The 15724-nt window shown below is 38.3% G+C and overlaps 1 protein-coding gene across 1 annotated transcript in view; it reads right to left on the minus strand.

The window, feature by feature from the left end:
• Positions 1–15724, minus strand: part of LOC149933028 (uncharacterized) — an 86519-nt gene that overhangs the window by 18377 nt on the left and 52418 nt on the right. The window lies entirely within an intron of this gene.

Below are 15724 nucleotides of genomic sequence, written 5' to 3' on the forward strand. Positions count from 1 at the left end.
TTTTGTCAGGACTAAACCAAGTTTGATTACTTAAAACTAATTAGCAGTGATTTGGCGGGACTTAAATTAACCATATCCCAAAATTTCTCAAGGGCACTTAATTTAATGAATAAACATGAATGACAACTAGTCATTTTATTATGTAACTAAAGTGGTTTTTAATTGTTTATTCATTACCAAATACGTAAGAAAACGTTCATTTTTAATAGCATCTAATTTAATTTAATTATTTTTAACATGATTTTGGGTCCAAGTAGGTCCCTTACATAGGTATCTAGCTCAAAACAGTAGCGTTGCCATATTTAATATACCTGTTTTTATCTTCGATTCTTCGAAGGTAAATTTCTATTTCTGATTCTAAATTCGCAAACATTATCAAGTGACGGGCTTTCCACTGTCACCCTCCTGAATTAATGGCATTAAAAGTCGCTAGATGACTTATTCCCAAGGGAGGTGCCTTGAGTATTAGCAAGAATGTATTTATTTATACTCAGGGAGAATGAATATGTCGAGACTATCGACGGACACGTTGAGGCACTAACCCCGTCACGCTAAGGGGGGGGGGGGGAGGAGGCGGTCTTATTTTTTGCGTCCTCGCAGCAGCGTTAATCGCGTCGAAAAACGTAAGTTTTAAGAACCAATGAGATGGCAGTATTACTTGATTTTATTAAAGCGGAGGAGCATACTGGGGGCCCCATCGGGTGGAATTGGAGAAACGCTAGAAATGATCTCGGCATATTCATTCTCCCTGAGTATAAATAAATACATTCTTGGTATTAGCCTAGCTGATTATTATTCATTTTTATAAGCGTCATCCCCGTGGCCTTATCGCTTTATTGGTACTGATTCTCTTTATCTAATAATGCCAGTGTCACTCCACAGTTATTATTCAAAGGTGATTTTACGTCCCCCTAATTGAAGTATGACGTCTGGAACGCCGTATGGGCTCCCGCGAAACGTCGCATTCAATATTAGCCCAGGACAGATAGGCCAAAAAAGGGCTTGACCCAGAACATTTTCCCATAAAGATGAAAATTGGTACATAGGTAGTTTTGGACCCCAAAAAAAATATACTAAAAGTCCCCACCTCTAGAACGTGAGCTTCCGACGCCATCTTGGAAAATGGCCGCCAAGCACGCCTGACGTCATAAATTAAATGAAAGTGTCCAAAAATGTTAAAAATTGGTACATTATACATTTAAGGCTTTCTGAATAGTATTGTAATTTTGTTTTGGTGTACAACCGTTATTTTGGCCGCCATCTTGGAAAATGGCAGCCAAAAAGGTTTTCCACGTAACTTTCCACTATATGTTTCAATATGTTTGAAAATTGGTATATAGTTTTATTACGGCCTTTGGAACATGGTTACAAAATCTTATGTATCTGCGACCGTTATTTCGTCCGCCATCTTAGAAAATGGCGGACTGCAATGCCGAATTTCGCATTCAAAATTAAATGATATAGTCCGATTGTTTTCAAATTTGGTAAATTTTTTGATTGTGACGCTGAGAACACTATTACAAAATCTTAAAGGTATCTGACGGTTACTTCGTTCGCCATCTTGGAAAATGGCCGTCTGGAAAATATTCACCTTGTCGATAGCATTCTTATAACTATTTCGAATCACTTTAGGGTTAGATTATTAGCTTTTAAAATCTGGAAAATGAAAACCGGTGATACAAATGTATATGTATACAGTATATAAATAATATAACACATTTAATAATAATAATATAACACATTTAATTAGGAAATGCCCAAAACTATTTATATATTCTTAAAATATTCAATGAAATATTTATCAGTTGCTGCAGCTCGTACCAAGAAACATCCATCTTTCTTTGTCCAAATAATAATAAATGTCGTTGCCCATCTCTCTAGCAAGACATTTCGAAATTAAAACACACCGGTTTATATATGTAGATATTAAAATTTAAAATCTATTAGTCGTTACATGAATAATACTTTGCTAACTAACCATTCTGGAGCAAGTAACCGTTTTCTGATTTCAGTAGTTCATAGAGAGTAAGGAAAGAGTTGCGAGTTACTTCTTTACGGTTACAGAATGGAAACAAATGATATGGTTTCAAATATATCTCTAACGATTAATATCAATTTTTGTGAGCTTAAATTACTTTTAAATTACCCCTTTACGAATGAGCGTTTGCCTGTAAAACGCGTACACACATATTCACACTCATTTCGTGTAACTGTAGAACGACTTGCCCTAAAAACTGCGATTGCAAAAGATCTGGTCTCGTTTGCTATGCAATGTTTGGTATGATCTGAAGTAACCCTTGGAAATATTTGATTGAAGAAGACGACGAGATTATAATTTGCGATTTGTAAATATTAGGAAGTAGCTGGGGAGCCTGACCTTCGACCGGGTCCCACATAGTTGCATTGATCGTATAATTCATAAAGCCATAAATTTAATCACTGATATATTTAAGATTTTGTATATCCATATATTTTCTCATGTATAAAACGACGATACTTATCGTACACCGAGGTAAAGGATTGCACCAAAATTGCTACACAATATCGCGCAGTTTCCTAACAACGATCCAGTGGCGCACCCAGGTTTGTTTTCTGGAGGGGGCCCGTGAAGATCAAAACTCTTTCGACTGCTTTAGTTGTAATAATTAGAAAAAAACCGAGTTTTCTTTTTGTTCTTGGAGGGGGCCCGGCCCTTCTGCCCCCACCCGCGTGCGCCACTGCAACGATTTGAAAGATCAAAATGGCAGGATTGAATAAATATGATTTTTTTCTGGTTTAAATTTAATCACTGATATATTAAAGATTTTGTACCTCCAAAAATAACCGTGTACCACTATAAGAAACACATTTGATCGTTTAGAACCGGTTTATTAGATTGTATAACGCCTTTACTATAAAATTTCGAAGTACTCCTATAGACTCCTCTAAGAAACCTTTTAGACTGCTTTAGAACTCGTACTCATATCAGTAACCTAGCTGACCCCTTTAACGTCGTGTACGGTATACCTCTATAAATATCAGTGTACTCCTATAAGGAGCCCCATGAACCTCTTTAAACTACCGCCAGAGCCGTGCTATTTTTTTTTGGCCCGGGGCAAATGTTTTAGACCCCGGGCTCCACTAACGTTTTCAAAATGTTATTGACTTTCTCCCCCTCCTTGACCTAGGGGCCCCAATCAGTACCTCATGGGCCATATACTGCCAGGACCCGGGGATATAGACCGTTCTCTATTAAATTAAAACACGTGGCCTGTAGAGGGAAAGGAAAGCCCATCGACAGTTCGAATATAAATGATGAAAAACGATACATCGCCAAAGAAAACATCATGTACTTATTATATAGTTAATTAAACAGTTTTGGGTATTTCCCAATAAAATGTTTTCTACAAATAAATGCGTTATATGTGTATCACCGGTTTTCATTTTACAGATTATAAAAGCTAACAATCTAACCCTAAAGTGATTCGAAATGGTTATAAGAATGCTATCGACAAGGTGAATATTTTCCAGATGGTCATTTTCCAAGATGGCGAACGAAGTAACCGTCAGATACCTTTAAGATTTTGTAATAGTGTTCTCAGCGTCACAATCAAAAAATTTACCAAATTTGAAAACAATCGGACTATATCATTCAATTTTGAATGCGAAATTCGGCATTGCAGTCCGCCATTTTCTAAGATGGCGGACGAAATAACGGTCGCAGATACATAAGATTTTGTAAAGATGTTCCAAAGGCCGTAATAAAACTATATACCAATTTTCAAACATATTGAAACATATAGTGGAAAGTTATGTGGAAAACCTTTTTGGCTGCCATTTTCCAAGATGGCGGCCAAAATATCGGTTGTACACCAAAACAAAATTACAATACTATTCAGAAAGCCTTAAATGTATAATGTACCAATTTTTAACATTTTTGGACACTTTCATTTAATTTATGACGTCAGGCGTGCTTGGCGGCCATTTTCCAAGATGGCGTCGGAAGCTCACGTTCTAGAGGTGGGGACTTTTAGTTTATTTTTTTTGGGGTCCAAAACTACCTATGTACCAATTTTCATCTTTATGGGAAAATGTTCCGGGTCAAACCGTATCTGTCCTGGGCTATATCTCCGGAACTGCTACGACGAGAACGGTTTATGATATGCCAACCGATTGAAAATATCGTACCCTCGTGTTTGAAATTGAAATTAGGGCACTAGTGGCACACAAAATTGGCCATGGGTATCTCTGGAACCGCTAAGACCAGAAATGATTATGATACTTCAATCGATTGAAAATATTAGAGCTCGGGGAAACGGATAAATTAACTGCCAAAATTTCAATTAATTCTAAAAATTTCGATTAACTGTTTATTTATGGATATTATTTGCGATTATTATATGATTTAATATGCAACAAATAAGTTTCAATTCGGATAATTTTAGGATATGGATATAAAAGAAATTTCTTATCCGAACGCCGAGCCCTATCGTACTATCGCGTTTTAAATTTAAATTTTAGTGCTAGAGGGCTCGCAAAATTGTGCGTTCAATAATTGTAGAACCTCTACGGCAAGAAATATTTATGATACATCAATGCGCTATCGAGAGTATAAAACCGTAGCGTATAATACGAAAACCATCCAATAAATGTTTATGTTTATAATTCAGTCCGAGTTTTCCATAAACATTATTGTTTGACGTAAAAATAACACTTTTATACCAGTTTGTTCATAAAAGATTTCTACATTTTCTGTGCCGATAATATGACGCCAAATAAAACGCAAAACAATAACGGCCTTGTTGACGTAGGAACCCAAAATGAATTAGGGTGCCTCCGACTGCCTTCAAATTTTTACGATGTGGAATTAATATTCTGGCTGGGCCGACTTGTTTGTTAACTGTGTCCCTTTTACCGCCTTGTCTTACGATATGGTGGATGATGAAATAAAAGAATATCATTTGGACTCTGGGGAGCGATGCTGCCAGCTAGGAGCAACAAACGCAGCTAGCCTTTAAACACGCTAACGCACTGTTGTGTACGAATTTCATTGGACGAGCCTTTACGCTGAACGTTTTACGGGCGGGGGGAAGACAATTTCCGAATTTTCCCCTTCCGACGGCAGCAGGCGCTAAAGCGTCTAACCAATGAAAACTGTACGCAAGAAAATCCACGACTTTTGACGGGTTGCGTTATCCTAGTGTGGGGTGCTGTGTTTGTTGCTCCTAGCTGGCAGGTTCGTGGATGAAAGAAAAGTATTTTCCGAAACAAGTCACTTCTCATTTTCTCTCGAGCCGGACAAATAAGGCGCGGGAGCGGATGGAGGAGGCTGGTAATACGATCACGTTGAATACCGCAGAGATAACTCAGCATTCGTCAAACCCTACTGACAGCACGATAGATCTCATACTCGCCTGTTCAGATATGGCTGCAAAGTGGTACCTGATGCCGTTATCGAAGGGATCAATTCTTCATACTTATAAAGGTAGCGGCACGTGCTAATAGGGTAAGGTATGTCATTTCCAGGTGGCACTCCCCAAGGATTGATGGGGATGACTTGAGGGCAGCCCGTAGCCAGAAAACTTTCGTTAAGGGGCAGTAGCTTTTTGTGAGGGGGCACATTTTTTTCGTTACCTAATTTCGAAAATTAACATAAGTGGCGCCGTGAAAAGCTTTTGGTGTTTAACAAAAAACACCCTTGCTTTCTGAAGCAGACCATTCTACAACTATAAGAAATAGTTACCTATAAATAACGATCTAAGCCTTAGACCAAGACAACAAGTCGAAAAGCAAAATTTCTACGAATAGAAGTTTAAAAATCTAATAAAGATGAAGGGGCAGAGAATATTTTTTGAGGGGGAATGGATTAAATTGAGGGGGCAGGTGGGGGCAAATGAAAACTTCATTTGAGGGGGCAACATTTATTTTTGAGGGGGCATTGCCCCCGAATTGCCCCCCCCCCCCATCCCGTGACTACGGGCCTGCTTGAGGCAAGCCTTTGAGGAAAACAGCGAAATAAAATAATATTCTAAAAAAAACGTGATCAGAGGTACCACCGTACAACGAACAGGTCAATGGTGGGACGCAGTCCAAATAGAAAATTCTAACATATAGGATCCTTGCTGTGACGTAGCTTTCGATAAAAAGCCTGTGACGTAGGTCCCTTACAAGAACGGACACGATTGGAATCGAGATTTTTGGTGGGGGCTCGAGAAAAAAAAAGTGTGTAAATTCAGTGTGGTTCTCCAAAAAAACTGACCACGGTCGAAGACCGCGAGATCGTGAAGTGAATCGGCGCGCAATGTACGTTGGCCGGAGTTCCCTTTTCGAGTGGTGTTAACAAGTGGATAATCAAGAGGTTCAAAAAGACGCGTTTCCCAACGGTGAGAACGAGATGAGACACTGTATCAAAAACCAACCATGACACTCGGAAGAAAGTCTTCTAGATCTACATTGATTGAGTTGACAACGCTTCATTCGCCAGAGGCACTTAAGTACCCTTCCACTTTCCGTGGATCAAAAGTCCATAAACGTTCCTTCGTGGCCAAGAGCTTTAAATCCCTTAATTTATAATTTTCGTCTAATTTTGATTGCTTAAATATAAATTCAATTGTGTCATAAAATTTAATTAATTGTCGGGTTTATTTGTTTTTAATGTCGCGAAATGTCTAGGGAAACTTATATTTGGGTACCCCATAGATTTCCTATTATAATTATTATTATTATTAATTCTTTTAAATAATCGTATTACAATTAAATATTTCTTTGGCAACCTTCATATCTAAATTTCTTTATTACACCATACCCCCTAGACACCTATTTAGATTTAGATTTAAATTTAATGAATATCGCAGGCCCCAATAGTGAAAGTGGCGAAACCCGGAATTTATCGCTGTTGTAGCGTGGGGTCGGTTCTCTATGGTTAGATTATTCTCAAATTTAGTTGAACGATATTATTTTTATTATTGTCCCCCCTTCGTTACATTTTAATAGATTTCGTAAATTCCGCATATTTTGGCGATATCTGAACGAGCTGTAAAAGGCATCTATTCGTAGAAATGAACACCCCAAGAAAGTGACCGCCTATCCTTAGCCCCTATTACAGAAAGAAATTGTTAGACTTCATGGTAGAAATGAATACATTCGTGGTGCCTTCAAGCGGTAAGTTAGGCTCGGTAAGGCGGCTGCACACATGAGAGGCGAAGCGAGCGACGCGACGCGAAATTAGGAAAAATCCTACACTGAGAGAAAAATATGGCGTAGAAATTACATGGAAATCCTGGACGCACAGTAGCCAGGAATGTTCTGTATTTTTTAGAGAAAGTTTCGTAAATATAGTTTACTTGAGATTCCTGTAATTTATACAAATAGCTCATAGTAAAATTTTCAACCAGAATCATTGTATTGTATACAACTGAAATAATAATTAAAATTTCCAACACACCTCTAAATTTTACGGAATTTACATTTATATTATATATTTTATTTGTTCTTATTACCCTTTTTTAAAATAATTTTATGTACACTAAACATTTCCGTAATTAATTTTTAACCAATAAGGTACTTTAATTGGAAAAAATATTCAACAAATTTGCTAAATATTTCGAATATAAGCTTCAGCAGAACTAGAGTCCAAAGCAAGAGCCATAAACACGTGCACAACATAGTAATGCAACTCATTGGCTCGGAATCCAGACACGTATTAAACTTAGTTCAAACCATAAACACTAACGCGATGAATTTGCTTTTAAATGTATAAACATTAATTTGTTTTCATTTGATACGTTATTAAAAATATGACTCCATTGGTGCTTTTACGAGATGTCGCTAAAAATCTTTTCTTCATATTAGTGGATTTACAACCTATAATTAATTTCTATGGATTATTACTGTTTGGTAGCAATTCAACTTCGACCACCATAACTACAGGAACTACCTGTATTTTAAATACCTTAAATCGTCTTCATTTTTTACTGTAAATACATAGTAATGTGTATTGAACAAATATATTCATATATAACATTTCTACCATAGAAACTACATGGCTATCCTCTATTACAAATATCTGAAACAAAAACCTCTAGTTTTTACTCAAAACAAATAGTAATATCATATGTACTGAAAATGTATGTATATATTACTATTATAGAAAAAGCTCAGCTACGCTGAGTAAAGAAGGTGATATATAGGTAGACCTGAGTCATTCGTTGCGGCCAAGAAGGGACAGGGAAAAGGAAAACAGCAATACATAAGATGATATTTGTACATTGGTGTTGTACACTTTGTTAAAACTTGAACAACGTTTTTTTCATTAATCAAATACGCGGTTTACGGGTAATAAACAATTTTGGTTGCCATTACGGTTATGTAGTTTTTAGTGTGTTTTGATATATACATACAGCGTCGGTCACTAGAAGGCGATAGTCAAAAACTACACAATTTTAAAGGCATACGGTAACATCGTAAATTACGTATGTGTGTAACCCCAAAAAAAACTTAATTGGAATTAATTTACAATTAATTTAACTATTTATTATCCATTCAAATACCTGTCCCTTCTTGGCCGCAACGAATGACTCAGGTCTACCTATATATCACCTTCTTTACTCAGCGTAGCTATGTCCCTTTTTAAGAACTATACACACCTATTTCTTGAAATGTTTTATTTGTAATATTTTATATTATATTATATTATATTATATTATATATAATATAACTATATATAGTTATATTATATATTATATATTATATATAATATACTATATATAATATATATTTTCGTGGGATATAAGTTCAATTCAAATTACGAAACACTAAATATAAATTTGTTACGAATTTGAATTTATAATTATTGTTACGAGAGTATGTATAAAATGGTTTTGATTCTGGTGTAAAACTAAGTGCAGAAACGATAATCAATTTAAAATGGACGTATTTAAACGTAGAAATATACAATGAAAAGAAATATTTTAAAACATACATTGACACTTATCATACCAAAACTATATTAATGAACATTTAACAATACATTACCAAAAATTATATTTATTTCCACTAGGTTTACTGTTTAGAAAAATCGTAGACATAGTTCTCCAATTATATTTCTTTACAATAATTTTTTAAGTAGTACAAAATATTTTTTTTTCAAAACATTTTCACGTGAGTACAATACAGCTAGTAATAATTCAGATTTAGTTGGATCGTGTTTCGTATGTTGAACTAGAAAAGGCTTCACGAAACCAGCTCCTTTCTCTAATTTTAATATTTCAGAAGGACCTTTTGAGTTCGGTTTTGTTGGCACACGATAATAGAATCTCGCCCAATCATACAAACAAGTGTTTTCTCGACTGTCAAGGCGATTAGGGTAAATATCATTGACTTGTTGTTTCATAAAAATATCGGTGCTTTCGGGCTCATTCTCTTTCAAAGATAGCAAATCTGTATATCGCTTAAGTAAGCGCTTTCTGTGTTCTTTAGGAGCAGTATTAACGAATACGAAACTATTTGACTTTCCATACAAATGCTAATGTGTTAAACGATCAGCTGGCTGGTAACTGCGGATTTCTCGTACCGATATAGCTTTTAGGCCTAAAGCCCAAAGACGACTACGAACAACTGTATTCGTCAAATCATTCCACAAATTATCTTGATCAGATTTCTCTTTTTTCGTAATGTACGAAGTAATATCACGTGCAATAGCCATTTTATCATCCGCTACAGACTGAATGTCCATGTTACCTTTGAAAGTCAAAAGCAATACAGGGTTATTGATAAAGATACTAAGTCGATAGAAGTAGAGGAAGCAACAAAGAGGAACAACTGTATTCATTTAACTGTCAAACCACAGAATCGTGCTTTATTAAAGAAGAACCACGATATATATATACACAATAAAAAAACTAGATAAGAATTAAGCTTTAAAAAATGATAAATAAATTTATGTTTACGTTTGTTGTTTTTTAACATTTCCCCTTAAACATAATTATTTGTAACAACATTAGTAAATTAGTTAAAGTTGAAGGTCTTTTAGGGATATTAACCCCATCAGCAATCTGCATGTCTGGAACGCTCCCGTGGCTGAAGCCTTGGTTAGAATGTCTGCAACCTGTTGATCTCGTGGAACATGCATCACTTGAAGTGTTCCCGATTGATATCGTTCACGGATTGCGTGATACCGCACGTCTATGTGTTTTGTGCGTTTATGGAAAACCGGATTCTTGATGAGACGTATTGCGCTTAGGTTGTCGATTTGCAGGATGGGTGTCTTCTTTAAAGGGGCGATTTCATTAAAGAGTGCTTGTAACCATACTAGCTCTTTGACGGTCTCGCTTGCTGCGACGAACTCTGCTTCCGTTGATGAAAGAGCAACTACACGTTGTCGACGGCTGGCCCAAGAAATAACTCCGCCACTGAACAAGAACGTCATGCCACTGACCGATCGACGACCATCTGGATCTGCGCCGTGATCTGAATCACTGAACGCTTCAAGAAGACCAGGTTGGAATGCGACTTTGTACAGGATCCCCCAATCCAAAGTGCCAATGAGGTATCTCAGGATTCTTTTCACGATTTCCCAGTGCTCAGCGGTGTAGCTGTCGAGATAGCGAGAGACAACGCCCACTGCAAAGGCAATGTCTGGACGGGAACAAATGGCGATATAGTTGAGGCTACCCACCGCTTCGCGGTAAGGTATCGTGCTAAGAGCGGAAGCTTCAGATCGGGATGTTGGAGACGGCAGCTTCTCAATGAGAGTGGATACTGCTTTGGCATTCTGCATCCGGAAACGCTCCACAATTTTTCGTGCATACTTCTCTTGATTAACAAACAGAGAACCATCGGAAAGCTTCTGAATCTGAGTCCTAGATAGAGGACCGGAGGTTGTATTGTAATTTAAAACTCTGACCGAAGGCCGTCAAGAAATCTAGTCTTTAACTCTTCATGGCGTGCTGCCCCAAGACCATCATCGACGTAAATGACAACAAATAATTCATTAGACGTGTCATAGAAAATACAAGGGTCAGCTGTACTTGCCGTTAGCATAAAGCTGCTCAGGAAATTAGAGAATCGCTTATTCCAACATCTTGGAGCTTGTTTTAGTCCATACAAGCTCCTGTTTCATTTACAAACTCGGTCTGAGACGTCTGGTTGGACGCCATTGAGGAACGCTGTTTTAACATCAAACTGGAAAAGGTTAAGATTCTGATTTGCTGCCAGGCTTAAAAGGGCACGGATGGTCTCGTATCGAGCGACAGGACTATAAGTTTCGTGGTAATCGACGCCTTCTACCTAAAGAAATCCACGAATGACGAGTCGGGCTTTGTAACGTTCGTCGATACCGTCGTGACTCTGCTTTATCCGATATATCCAGCGGCTGGAAAGTATTTTCTTATCTTCCGGAACAGATTTGGACTCCACAAGATCCCATGTATGATTTTCAGACAGAGCTTGCATCTCGTTGTTCATTGCGTCTACCCATTTGTTTGAATCCTTGGAGCTGAGTGCTTCGTCGTAAGTCTGTGGTGCTTCTGCTTCGCATAGCAACGCAACGTATGACTGGGGAGTAGACTTCGTTCGTTCTCGAAGCTTGATCTGATACTCTTTAACTCTTGCCTCAGGTTGTAGAGCAAGCTCATTTGACGGCTCGTCTTTTGTTGACACCGTCTCACCATCCGTGGCTACACTTGGCTGGACTTCGTCGGATTCTTCAGTGGGAACTGGGCTTGATGAATATGGGATTTCAATATGAAAAATGACATCCCTGCTGAGGACCAGTTTGTTTGTTGCTTCGATCCAGACCCGGAATCCGTCAACATCTTCGTTGTAGCCGACCATAATTCCTTTAATACCCTTGGGGTCCCATTTCAATCGCCTTGTATCTGGAACTTTTACATAACATACAGATCCAAATACCTGGAGCCGTTGAACCCTTGGCCGTTTGTTGTGGAACAGTTCGTACGGGGTTTTGTCATCTACTCTACTCGTGCCGACTTGATTCAAAGTAAACACCGCTGTACTCACGGCTTCGGCCCAAAAACTCTTTGAAAGATTCTTTGAACGCTACATTGTTCTTGCTAGATCCAGAATGGTACGATTAGAACGTTCTGAACATCCGTTCTGTTGCTGCGTATAGGGATTTGACTTCCGGAACTGAGCTCCGATTTGTGACAACATTTACTTAACGTCACGATTGTCGAATTCTCCCCCTCCATCTGTGAGCACCGCTTTTATCGGGTAGCCGCTTTGTTTTTCCACAAATCTGATGACGTCGGCAACCGCTTTACGGACTTCGTCTTTACTTTTCAAGAAGAAAACCAGTCGGTAGCGAGAGAAATCATCGGTGAAGCAGACGAAGAATCTTGCGCCACCGAAAGATGATTTTTCCATGGGGCCGCAAACGTCAGCGTGAAGGATTTCGCCAATTTTGGTTGCTCGTTGTGAGCGACTTTGAAACGGACGATGAGTCATCTTCCCTTCTATACAGGCTCCGCACATGACATCTTTCGCTTCATACTGAATACCAAGTTTGTTAAGAACCTCCTTGACTTGTTGCTTGCTAATGTGGCAGAAGCGTTCGTGCCAGAGCTGTAAAGAGGGCGTAAAAGATAAGTGAGCTTCATGTCGTCGAATCCTTACGTTCAAAGTGTAAAACACGCCGTTATAATCCGCAATGAGCTTCGTAGAACCATCTCTATCGAAACGCATCTGACTGCCGACATCGGTGAAGCGGAGACCCCTTTCCTTGGCCGATTTGATAGAATAAAGATTTCGCTGAAGGTCCGGTACGTAGAGAACGTCCGTTATCTGAGACAGTTGCGAATCTGTGCCAATAATAGCGTCTACTTCTATAGAGCCTTTTCCAAGCGCTTGTATCTGTGTCCCATTTCCAAGGGTAACTGGAACAGGCGTGTCGAACTTCTGATACTCCGTGAACCAGGTAAAATTGTATGCCATGTGACTCGTGGCTCCGGTGTCCACAATGAAACGATCACCCAAATCTGAATTAATATTTGCCTCTCCTATCAATAGTTCCGCAGTATTTGCCATATTTCTGGAACCTGGTCTCTTTCGTCTTGGAGCCTTGCACTCACTTCGATAATGTCCCCATTTTCTGCAGTTGAAGCATTGGACATATTTCCGATGTGAAAATTTCCGACTCCCGGTACTACTTGTTCCCGCAGCTGAGTCCACATCGTACGTGCTTTTATCCAACATCTGGGCTTTATTGGGTGAACGCCTGGACGAAGAAAATAAAACTTCATCTTTGACCGTCGGCAACTCCGAGCGCTGACTTGCCCGAAGACTGTGTCTCTTCTCTGCTGTTATGAGGGTAGACGATAGGACATCAAGTGTACGTTGTGCGGCTGGTCTAGTAAACCAAAGTTCGTTGATTGTATCGAATTCTTCAGGAAGCCCATATAGAATTTTGACAATAATGCTGGCATCATTAGGTTTGACCCCGAACTCGCCCATTCGGTCTGCAAGCTCTCTGATACGCATTATGTATTTTAACATCAACTCTGAAGGACTCTTAAACATCGACTTCGACCGTTCAAACTGCAGATTTAAGGCCTCCTGGTCGGTTTTCGGTTCATATGCGTTATGTAATGCGATCCACATATCTCTGGCGTTGGAGTGGACTCGTATTAACGGAAAATCGCTTGAATCAACCATCTTCGCAATTATGACCTTCGCAGCCTTGTTGCCCTTTTCCCACGCAGCACACTGCTTGGTGTACTCAGCCTGCTGTACTGCTGTCGGAGTGCCTGCTAGTGGAGTTGGAAAGTTAAATTCTCCTGTAACAACCTCATGTGCACCAGCTTTCTCCATCAACAATATCTCGACGCCAAACCTCCAGTTTGACCAATTTGACGATCCCCGCAATTTTTGAAACCCAGCTAAGTCCTCTGCCATGATTTCACCTTGTTGAAGAAATATCGCTTGAACAGGAACAACCAAAAGAATATGGTTCCGGAACACCAGCAACCAGGTAACAGCTTCAGCACCCGACCTCTGACTACTCCTATCCTAACCACGCTCTGCTACCATGATAAAGATACTAAGTCGATAGAAGTAGAGGAAACCACAAAGAGGAACAACTGTATTCATTTAACTGTCAAACCACAGAATCGTGCTTTATTAAAGAAGAACCACGATATATATACACAATAAAAAACTAGATAAGAATTAAGCTTTAAAAAATGATAAAAAAATATTTGTTTACGTTTGTTGTTTTTTAACAGTTATAAACATTAATTTGTATTTCAGCCGTTGTTCTAGCCAGCGAATAGGGCTTTTTCAACGATTTTCCGGAGACATGATGTCTTATAGTGGTGTCAACTTCATTCAGTTTACCTATACTAGTAACTTCTCTGGGAAACTTGAAACGACAATGCGTTATAAACTTATCACCAGATTTTTTCCTCCTCAAACAAGTTCGATTGCATTTGTGCCATTGATACTTGGATACTAAATCGTACAACGTTGGGCTTTTAGTCTTGTTTGGCAACGCACAAGTGGCATGTTTTTGGATAAAGTTCATAACGACCTTATTAGGTGCATCGCCAATTTTCGGTGCGTTTTGTATCCATAAAATAAAATGAATATGAGGAGCACCTCGACTTTGTATTCTACCCTGCAAAAAATGTTCAACTTCCCCCAAAACTGGGTTTTCTTTACTCATAATGAGATTTTGCCAAACAGCTTGAAACCTATTATGAAAATGTCGTGTTACGGCAACTGGGTCATTACTGCAAAGATCACCAACTGGAATTTTAGAACCTTTTTCCCTGGATGGGTAAAAAGATCGCAAATGATAACGTAGCTCAATCCAATCGTATTTAGAGTTATAAGACACGTAGGTGGACCATAATAAAAACACATTGTTTTCACTTCACCGCATCGCTTATACCAATACTTTTGAGTGGCTCGCACATTTGGCATGTAAGCTGTCAAACCAGCTTCCAACTCTTTATCATTGCTTTCAATTTGATTAACTAACGAACTAACTGAAAGATTTTTGTTAGCACTCATACGAGACAAATGATCGATACTATTCGACAAACCTTTGATTCCACTGTCATAAAGAAGATGAAAGAGGTTATGTTCATTTTTAGAGAACCTTCTATCCTTGTTTAAAATTCTTTGAGGACAAAAATCTGATTCAGACAGCTTGGCAAATGGTCTTTCAGAGTATTTTCCATAATTACCAGTTACAAATAAGTCCGGAAAGCTCATTAAATCCAGATTTTTTCCCAAATGCTCATTCCACTTTCTTCAATTTTCTTCACTTGGAAATAATCTGAAATACCCTGCGCATTTTTGCTATTTACATGGTGAATTGAATAGCGGTCAAATAATTATTTCGGTTCAACTGCAGAGATTCTGCGAAGCAAAGACTTCTCGTTAGAAGAAATTTTTATATCCTTAGCGTTAGCGCTATATACCATAAAGCAATTCTTCAGTGAACTCCCTAATATCTATATTATTATATAGTGGGTGAATGGTTTTAATTTCGTAAAGCATTCCTAACTAAATTTATATCCACCACTGATTGCCAAACAGTTTTATTCTTGGTAGGCAGCCCATTCACTATAATAAATAATTGATGATCAGTAGGTAAATGTTTAGGAGTCATTTCCACATTTTCAGTTAAGGGAAGAGGAATCCAGAATGGTTAACAATATTTTTTCCCCAATAGTGTATGTAGACGAATAATAGTTTGAAACATTTGACTTTCTGTATTAGC

This window comes from Leiobunum rupestre, chromosome 8 (assembly GCF_980474605.1).
Source record: "Leiobunum rupestre chromosome 8, qqLeiRupe1.1.hap1, whole genome shotgun sequence".
In the NCBI taxonomy this organism is placed as follows: Eukaryota; Metazoa; Arthropoda; class Arachnida; order Opiliones; family Sclerosomatidae; genus Leiobunum; species Leiobunum rupestre.